Source organism: Pleurodeles waltl, chromosome 4_1 (assembly GCF_031143425.1).
Source record: "Pleurodeles waltl isolate 20211129_DDA chromosome 4_1, aPleWal1.hap1.20221129, whole genome shotgun sequence".
Classification (NCBI taxonomy): domain Eukaryota; kingdom Metazoa; phylum Chordata; class Amphibia; order Caudata; family Salamandridae; genus Pleurodeles; species Pleurodeles waltl.
This window is the reverse complement of record NC_090442.1, coordinates 234,706,147-234,716,526: the sequence shown is the minus strand read 5'-3', so window position 1 is coordinate 234,716,526 and position 10,380 is coordinate 234,706,147.

Here is a 10,380-nt window from a genome sequence, read left to right as displayed (position 1 = left end):
TCCTGTGGGATGCAGCTCCCTCTGTCACCTGTCCTCCTGCCCCTCTGACAGATGATGCTAATGCACACATGAACAGGATGACAGAAGGAGAAAGGGGGGAGGGAGAGAAAGGGAACACTGGGTCAATTTCAGCACCAACACCACAGTTGGCATACACAGTACCGTCACATACAGGGATCAGAATGGAGCACTATCCATTACACAGGCATTCAATTGGCTAGATGCCACAGCAAGATGAGGGCCAATCACTGCCAACTTTACCCCTCCTGGGACCCACTAAGCCCTCTCTGACATGGAATGCAACCTAGCTAGGTTACCTGGATTTGCTATACATCCATTACCCTTGAGCTGGATCATGCTTCAATGTCTGACCTGGCATTAAGGGGCACCCACTAACTCACACCCACCACCTGGATCCCGTGCCACCTACCAATTATTGGTGAATACCCACTGTACTCACCCCTTTGTGGCTGCTGTGATGTCCTCAAGCGCCCATTCAGATTTGGGTAGGCCGCCGCCAGTATGCGGGCCATCAGGGGGTCAGGTTCCGACGGGCACCCCTTCCTCGTTGGGAGTCCATCCCCAGCTGGGCCTCCGCGGTCTTCTGTGCCCAGCGTCTCCTTGGCGATGGCATGCCACAATCACTTCTTTTGATGGGTGCTGACCAGCAGAGGCGATACAGACGGGAGGACACCATTACACATACAATCCAGCCTGTCACACATATGGCCCACCAATCCCATTTCCATCTCCATTGGCACACACATCGCCCAGCGCCCACCATGTACACTACTACCAGACATCCCCCACTGATGACACGATGCTTACACACACATCTCCATGCAGCCTTCCCACATGCATCATGCCCAAGGTGTACTCACCTGTTGGTCTGGAGGCCCATACAGCAGTTCATACTGGGGTAGGACCCCATCCACCAGTCGCTCTAACTCCTCCGAACTGAAGGCAGGGCCCCTTTCCCCGGTCACGCGGGCCATGGTAGGTTCCAGACACAGGTCATAGCAGCACACACAGTGTAGGTGTTGTCCTGTGGAAAGTCAGGAAACAAGTGAGGATTTAGATGGCGGTCACATCCGTGGCAGTGTGTACCGTCACCGCTGATCCCAATTGTCCACTGTACTCCATAAAGCCCCATATTAGAAAAATGAGGAATTGCACGGCAGTGCACGACCGCCTTCCGCCACTACGCCCAACGTCGGCAGAGTTACCTCACCTCCAACTGTCCCAAGATACAGGACAGGCGGTCGGCATTTCATGGTGGTGGACAACAATCAGATTATCCATAACTGCGTCATTGCCTAGAACTGCACAGACATTGCCATTCCCACTGTCCCATCACATTGATGCTGTATGTACACTGAGGTGGTAGTTCCACTGTTCAAATTGTGACAGCCTACTCACTCTTGTGTCCCTTAGATACCTACTGCTGCAGATGAATAGGAGGAAGAGACAACCCCCCATGTACAGACCACTTGTGGACTTTGCTACACTGGAGGACAGGCACATTATACTCACCTACAGAGTGGACAGGGCCACAATCACAGAGCTGTGTGCCCAATTGGAGCCTGACCTGATATCAGCTATCTGTCATCCCACTAGGACCCCCCCTTTTGTGCAAGTGCTATCAGTGCTCCATTTCTTGGCAACTGGTTCCTTCCAAGTGACAGTGGGCTTGGCAGCAGGAATGTCACAGCCAATGTTCTCAATCGTGTTGGCAAGGGTTTTGTCTGCCTTGGTGAAACACATGTGCAACTACATTGTTTTCCCCCAAGTGGAAGATTTGGCCACTGTGAAGGCAGGATTCTATGCGATGGGGCATATCCCCAATATTATTGAGACAATTGTCTCGCCCCCGCCAGAATGAGCAGGAATCGGAAGAGTTTCTACTCAATGAATGGGCAAATGGTGTTCCTGGCAGACCTGTACATCTCCCACGTCACTGCCAAGTATCCTGGGTGGGTGCATGACGCCTTTGTCCTGAGGAATAGCAGCATCCCAAATGTGATGGCGCAACTACAGAGGCACAGGGTGCGGCTAATAGGTGAGCCAGAGTCCCCACCCACTGAATGTCAGTGTATGCCTTCAGGTGTTATCCCCATAGCATTGTGTTAGGCTAAATTTTGTTCCTCAATATTTGCAGGTGACTCTGGCTACCCAAACCTATTGTGGCTGCTGACCCCTGTGAGGAATGCCAGGACATGAGCTGAGAACCGTTATAATGAGGCACACCGGCGAACCAGAAGAATAATAGAAAGGATCTTCAGCCTCCTGAAGGCCAGGTTCAGGTGCCTCCATCTGACAGGTGGATCCCTGTGCTACTCACTCGGGAAGGTCTACCAGATAGTATTGGCATGCTGCATGTTGCACAACCTGGCCCTCAGATGACGTGTACCTTTTCTGCAGGAGGAGGAGACTGGAGATGCCCTTGTGCAGCAGTGGACCCTGAGGACAGTGAGGATGAGGAGGCAGAGGATGAGGATGTGGACAACAGAACATCAGTTATACGTTAATACTTTCAATGACACACAGGTGAGACAGTGTGACTGATCATTACCATGACTATTGACTTCATCTGTGTGACTCTAGCATGATGCAATTCACTTCCTTTGCATCTCAACTTACTGTCACCTATGGCTTGTCATTTTACAGATGTTGATGATACGACAACAGTGTCCTGATGTGATTACTACAGACAGTTACAGGTCACTAATTATATGCTATCACAGTGTTCAGATCATTTGCACTAGATGTGACTGTTCCCTTAAATGCACATTCTCAACACATAAAATACTGTCAGTCAAGTTGTGTTCAAGGGTGTTTATTGTAGTGCTATAAAATTGAGGGAAAGTACAATGGAATGGGGTGATGTCCAGGGTATTGTTCCAGTCTGTTTGTAGCACAGGTCCAGTGTCCAATTGGCCATAGGAAGGGGAGCAAAGGCAGTTCAAAGTGGACAAGATGACAGGGTGGGAAACAAGGGGGGCAATCAGGAGAGTCTCATTTCCTGGCCGTTGTCTTGGCAAGTGTCTCTGGCTTCTGTCTGGGTTGCAGGGAATATTTGCGGGGTGGTGCTGCAGGGGGAGGGGGGCTGGTGGCCTGTGGGTCCTGTGGCGGGACCTTCTGCCCACTATCTGCAGCAGAAGTGGAGGGCTGGTCAATAGACTGGCTAGTAGTAGAGCCCGCTGGTGTGCTGTTGATTCCCTCATGATATTGGCCATGTCTGCCAGCACCCCTGCTATGGAGATCATGGTGGTGTTGAGGGCCTGCAAGTCGTCCGTGATCTCCTGATGGTGTTCCTCCTGCAGCCGCTTGTTCTCCTGCATGTTGTCAAGGATCTGGCCCATCGTGTCCTGGGATTGTTGGTAGGCCCCCAGGATCTTGGTGAGTGCCTCATGGAGAGTCGGTTCCCTGGGCCTGTCCTCCCCCTGGCGCACAGCGGTCCTCCCAGTGTCGATTTTTTCCTGACCCCAGAACGTTGAGCCCACTGCCGCTGACCCCAGGTCCCTGATTGTCTTGGGTGTGAGGTGTGGACTGGGGTCCCTGTACAGGTGGGCACACTGCTGATTGACGTGTACTGGGGAGAGAGGTTTGGGGACGCTGGGTGGATGCTGTGGTGTTGGATACAGATGGGGGAGGCTCTGTGGTGGACTGTGAGTGGGCTGGGGTGACCGACTGTCCTGTGGTCCCTGATGGGCCAGGTTGTTGATCCAGATCCTGAAGTCCAGAGTTACTGTCATCACTGGGAGCATCTTCTGTTGTGGGACTGGATAGTTGTGCCACCTCCTCTCCGCTGACATTGGCTGGGGCACCTGTGGGGATGAAAATGATGTATTATGCTTTATGCCTGTGACATATTGTACATCCCTAGCTTCCCCTCTATCGTTGCTGTTGCCCTGCCACCTTTGTTTGTGTATGGTGATTGTCGGATTGTTGGTCCCCCTATGCTATGCATGCTTTGTGATGGGTGTCCATGCAGGGCTGGGATGTCTGTCCATGCATTGGTATTACACACAGGCCTTGGCATTGGGGTTAGTCATGTGTGTAGGTACAGTGTGTGGGATGGAGTAGAATGATGGGAGTGAGGATGAGGGTGTGAGGTGGCATGCTGGTATGGGGGTTGATAAGTAGTTGATGTTGACTCACCAGTGTCCAGTCCTCTGGCAACTCCAGTGAGTCCCTCAGGATGCAGTAATGCCAAGACTTGCTCCTCCAATGCTGTGAGCTGTAGGGGAGCAGGTGGGGGTCCACCACCAGTCCTCTGTATGGCAAGCTGGTGCCTTGATGCTATAGAACATACTTCCCCCCGTAGGTCGTTCCACCTCTTCCTGATGTCGTCCCTTGTTCTTGGATGCTGTCCCACGGCATTCACCCTGTCCACGATTCTCCATCATGGCTCCATCTTCCTGGCAATGGATATTTGCTGTACCTGTGCTCCAAACAGCTGTGGCTCTACCTGACTATTTCCTCCACCATGACCCGTAACTCTTCATCTGTGAAACGGAAATGCCTTTGTGGGGACATGGATGTTGTGTGGTGTGTGTAAGTGGGTGGGTGTTGGTTACTGTGGTTGGGTGTGCGAAGTGGGGTGCGTGAGGGATGTATGGGTGTATGTGGTGTGTGTGTCTAGTTGTTGCAGTGGTCTTGGTGTCAGTCTGGTGGCAAAAAGTGGTGTGTGTATGAGTGTCAAGTGTGTGTTTTTGGTATTGGCCAATGTTGTGTGGTTTAGTATTTGGGTGTCCATTTTGAGCGCCCCGGTGTGTACCACCAATGGTTTACCTCCATTGAATGTCCGCCGTGGTGATTCGTGGGTCATGATGTAGTGGGCGTTGTTTTGTTGGCGTAACGGTATGGGTGTTGTTACCGACAGTTTACCACTGACCTTTGGGCTGGCGGATTTGTGTATGTGGCAGTGTTCTGTCGGATTGGTGAGTGTGTGTCATAATATGGCGAACGGATATTCGCCACTGCGGCAGTATGTTGGCAGCCGTCACCGTGGCGGTAAGCGGGATCTACCGCCAATGTCATGATGAGGGCCTATGTCCTTTTCATTGATGGCTCCTGTTTACGAGATTCTGAGGGTGCCCTGAGAACTTGTTATGCAGATTGCACAGTCTCAGGTGTGATAGAAGCCTCTGGGCTTCGAGGAGTCTTTTCTGCCCAAGTAGCTGAACTGATTGCCCTTACTAGAGCATGCTGTATTTTGGAACAGCTGAAAGTGACCATATTCACTGATAGTCAATCTGGGTTTGGTGTCATTCACGACTTTGAACAATTGTGGTCCCAGGCTTCATAACCTCTACTGGATCATCTATCCGAAACCATGACAAAGTTTAGCAATAGATGAAAGCAATTGAGGTCACCTATGAAAATTGCAGTTGTAAAATGTGCAGCTCACCAGAAAGCAAATGATTACATATCATTGGGAAATAGTTATGCTGACAAAGTTGTGAGGTATTCTGCCTTGCATTGCACTTCCTGTAATGACGATCTGAGTTAAGGAAGTGATGATGAGACAAATCAAAATTTCTTCATGACAATCACTGACACTTGGGAAGAAGTCAAACGATTGCAGGATTATGTGACAGAAGAAGAGAAGCAGGGGTGGATCAGAACATGATGTGTACAGACAAACGAGGATGATGTTTGGGTGTTGAGTGAGGGTAAAGCAGTATTGCCAAATAGGTTATTGTACCTGATGGCAAGATACTAGCATGGAGAGGCTCACATTGGTAGGGATGGAATGATTAGAACATTCAGTCAAACATAGCACGATCCTTAATTCAGACTGGTTGCCGAAGCAGTGTGGCTCAGATGTGTAATGTGTTAGCAGACGAATATAGGAAAACGTACAGTTGTTGGAATGAGTGATATAGGCAGATCAGGAGGACCTTTCAACCAAATACAACTTGATTTCATTGAATTGCCAGTGTGCAATGGGCTGAGATATGTGTTGGTGGTGGTGTGTGTTTTCTCCTACTGGGTGAAGGCTTACCCAACTAGAAAAAATAATAGCCTCACAGTTGTAAAACTGCTACTGAGGGAGCTGATACCTGGATTGGGTTTTGCGACTTCTCTGGAATCAGACTGAGGAACTAATTTCAATAGTGAGATCTTCAAATTGTTGTGTGCAGCATTACAAGATGAACAAAGATTGCCTTGCAATTACAGACCAGAAGCCTCAGGTCTGGTAGAACAGATAAGTGGAACACTGAAATCTCGACTTGTGAAAGTATATCCATCTACAATACTAAAATGGCAGGATGCATTGCCTCCTGTCCTGATGAGTATGTGCAGCACACCGGAAAGAAAAACAGGCTTGTCGCCTCGAGAGACCATTATGAGGCGAGCTATGAGATTGCCAGCAGTGCCTGCGAATGCTCTTGTGAACATTACAGATTACTTTGTTCTGGATTATTGCAAAAAGCTAGATGATGTGGTTCATTCTTTGTCTCGCCGGGTTGGAGAACCAACTGTGCAACTGCAATAAGAACTTTGTCACAATTTGACTCTTGGCACTTGGGTGCTGGTGAAGAAGCATGTAAGAAAGAAATATTTAGAACCGCATTGGAAAGGGCCTTACCAGATTGTTCTGGTTAGCACAACCGCTATGAAGCATGCTGGTATTCTGAACTGGGTCCATGCAAGCCACACACGCAAAGTTCCACTTGATAAAACAGCGCCTGTACCAGAAGGGTTAGTTACAGTGAAAGAAAGGGTCCAGGACTGGACAAGTGGGTAACACAGAGCATGTGCAGTGTGGTGAAAATTTGAGCATGTGAAAAGCAGTTGAAGGTACAGAAGTGTTGAGACAGACTGGTGACTCCTGCTAGCTCAGATAATATTGAAATACGAGTAGTGCAAGACAAAAGAGTTGCTACCGGAGACCAGTGGCCTGAGAAAAGAGACAGAGCAAAGTGACAGTGAAAATAAAGATGGCATAACAAGGAGATCAAAAAGAAAAAGAGTGCCAAGTCGCACATACTCTGCTTCTGGATTGACTTATTTCACAACTGATGACTGGGAGAAGGAGTTTGTTGGCTTTTGTGCTAACAATTTGAATCCAGTCGAACATTTTGGAACTTGAAATTGTTTTGGAATTGAACTTTGAAATCTCATTGCCGCTTGATGAATAGATACACTGTTTATTAGACGGCATTGTTTATCAGAAGTTCAACAGTTTATCAAGAGTTTCTCTTATTTACAAAAATTCAGAAGTTCCAACTAAAAGTTCAAATATCTCTAATAATAAACCATTTGGTATTCACTAATGCGTATTAGTGAATACCAAATGGTTTATTATTAGAGATATTTGAACCTAGCAGGTCACAGTTCAGCACAACAGCAAGGCAGTCCCAAGGCGGTCCCTGCTGAGTCCTTCCAGCATCTAGTGTCCAGTTTATTAGTCCATTAGTGTCTTAAAATGTGGGGGAGAGTCCCTTGTACCAATACTTATCCTGCACAGCTTCCACAAAGAGGGGGGAGGGTTCCAACCAGCACTAACCGGTTCCAGGAGTGTCTCCTTTCTCCTCCAGCACTGGCTCCAGACATCAGTAGGGGGTAAACGAGCCCTTTGTGTGAGGCCAGGGCACAGCCTTTACAGATGCAGGTGTGCCCCGCCTCTACCTCTTCCAGCCCAGGAAGGCCATTCAGTATGCAGATGCACTCTTGTGACACCTCCACGCTCCCTGTGTATAGGCTGTTTGAATGGTATGCACATAGCCCAACTGTCACTCTGCCCCAGACGTGGATTGGAGTCAAGCTGCAAAACACCAGAATCATAAGTACAGAGAAATGCTCACTTTCTAAAAGTGGCATTTCTATACTGGTAATAAAAAATCCACCTACACCAGTAAGCAACATTTCTCATTATCATTCCAACCATACCACAAATTGTCTACGCCACCCCTCATAGATCAGACAATGCCACTTCGACATATGTTAGAGCATTTCCAATACAATCCTATGAGCGGAGCAGCACTCACAGTAGTGAGAAATTAAATAGGCTGTTTGTCACTACTAGGATGTGTAGCACTTTAGGACATATGTCCTACCTTTTATATGCACAGCACCCTACCCATAGGGCTAGCTGTGGCCTACCTTAGAGGTGCCTTATATGTAGTTAAAGGGGAGCTCCAGGCCTGGCAAGTAAATTTAGATACCAGGTCCCTGTGGCAGTAAACAGCTCTCACAGGCCATGCGGTGACAGGCCTGAGATAGGTTTAAAAGGCTACTTCTGTGAGTGGCGCAAGCCTCGCTGCAGGCCTACTATTAGCATTTAATTTACAGTCCTTAGGTATAAGGAGATCATTGTACAAGGGACTTACAGGTAAATTAAATGTGCCAATCAGGTGTATGCCAATCAACCCAAGTGTAGAAGGGAGAGCACATGCAAGGGAGAGCACATGCACTTTAGCACTAATCAGCAATGATAAAGTACCCAGAGTCCTAAACCCAACAAAAATAGATCAGAAAATAGGAGGAGGAAGGCAAAAGGTTTGGGGATGACCCTGCAAAAAGGGCCAGGTCCAACAGTTACTAACAAAGCTGTATGATCAGGAATATTAACAATACTTCTTTTCAAATTATGATCCAGTGTTTTCTCTTGTGCCTATAATGTAGCACCTGAGTAGTATTGCCAAAACGAAAAACATTGACATTGTGGGAGGATTCCTTGAGCCTGCCCTGACATTTGGAACAGCATAAGCATGCAAGAATAATTTGACATGCATACTTAGTTCAGTAGAAAAATAATTCATTGGGCAGGTTGATGACGGAAGGGGGGCAATAAAAGCCACAATAGAAAAGGGAGCAGTTTAACAGATTTGGGAAAAAGATGCAACACATTCAGGGGGTCATTTTGACCCCAGGGGCGGCGGGCGCCGCCCGCCTGGAGGGAACCGCCATATGGCCGCTCCGCGGTCGAAAGACCACGGAGGCCATTCTGGCTTTCCCGCTGGGCTGGCGGGCGACCGCCAGAAGGCCGCCAGCCAGCCCAGCGGGAAACCCCTCCCCACGAGGAAGCCGGCTCCGAATGGAGCCGGCGGAGTGGGCATGTGCAACGGGTGCAGTTTGCACCCGTCGCGTATTTCAGTGTCTGCTAGGCACACACTGAAATACCCAGTGGGGCCCTCTTACGGGGGCCCCTGCCGTGCCCATGCCATTGGCATGGGCACGGCAGGGGCCCCCAGGGGCCCCGCGGCACCCCCTACCGCCATCCTGTTCCTGGCGGGCGAACCGCCAGGAACAGGATGGCGGTAGGGGGTGTCAGAATCCCCCATGGCGGCGCAGCAAGCTGCGCCGCCATGGGGGATTCCCAGGGCAGCGGAAAACCGGCAGGAGACCGCCGGTTTTCCCTTTCTGACCGCGGCCAAACCGCTGCGGTCAGAATGCCCTGCGGGGCACCGCCAGCCTGTTGGCGGTGCTCCCGCCGACCCTGGCCCCGGCGGTACTGAACCGCCGGGGTCAGAATCACCCCCTCAGTGTCTGAACATCAAGAATTCTTAGCCTTAGCTTGGAAGCATGTAGGAAAATTATGCATATATATCAAAGTCAAAAACAGATACAAAATGTGTAGTAAATTGAGACATGTTTTTGTGTTAAAAAGCACTTGGATCTTTATGTTAAATGGGCCTGATCCAGCGATACCAGGTGTTTATTTTATCTGTGGAAAAAAAACTTACTATAAGATGGGAAAAGGCTGGGATGGAACTTATTACTTTGAAGTAGTTTCTCTGAAAATGTATCATGTGGACAGCATTAATAAACAAGCCTGGGATGAGAAATCAAACACCAGAGTTAAAAGAGGAGCAAGTGTCTCTAAGATAGCAGGTGATTTATTTGGTGCCATAATTTTATCAGTGGGAATTAGCTTGAATGAGCTCAAGATTAGGAAATTGTCAACAATAGTAGATAGGTTATCTACTGACTATGCAGGAGCTATGTTAATAATGGACATGGACCTGGTTGCTGTGAGGTCAATGGTTTTGCAAAATTATCTTGCGCTAGACATCTTACTCACAAAGGAGGGCAGATTCTATCAGACATTACATGTGCAACATTTTTATGTAAATATTCCTGACAATAGTAAGGAGATAAGAAACTACATTGCAAACATGACTGACCTGAAGAGAGATCTTAATTGAAGGCCTGGGAAAGGAGATAGTAGGAACCATCTTGAGACCCCAGTAGATTGTGGTTTGTGAATCATAGGCACAATTGGATTTTAGCAACTGTATAAGATACCAAAGGAGAGAAGAACAAAGATGGGCAGGTGAAAGAGGAGATAGAAATGGAGAAACGGAGAAGCATTTATTATTGTAATCTCAAGAAAATGGAAAAAGTACAACATACCTTATTTAAATG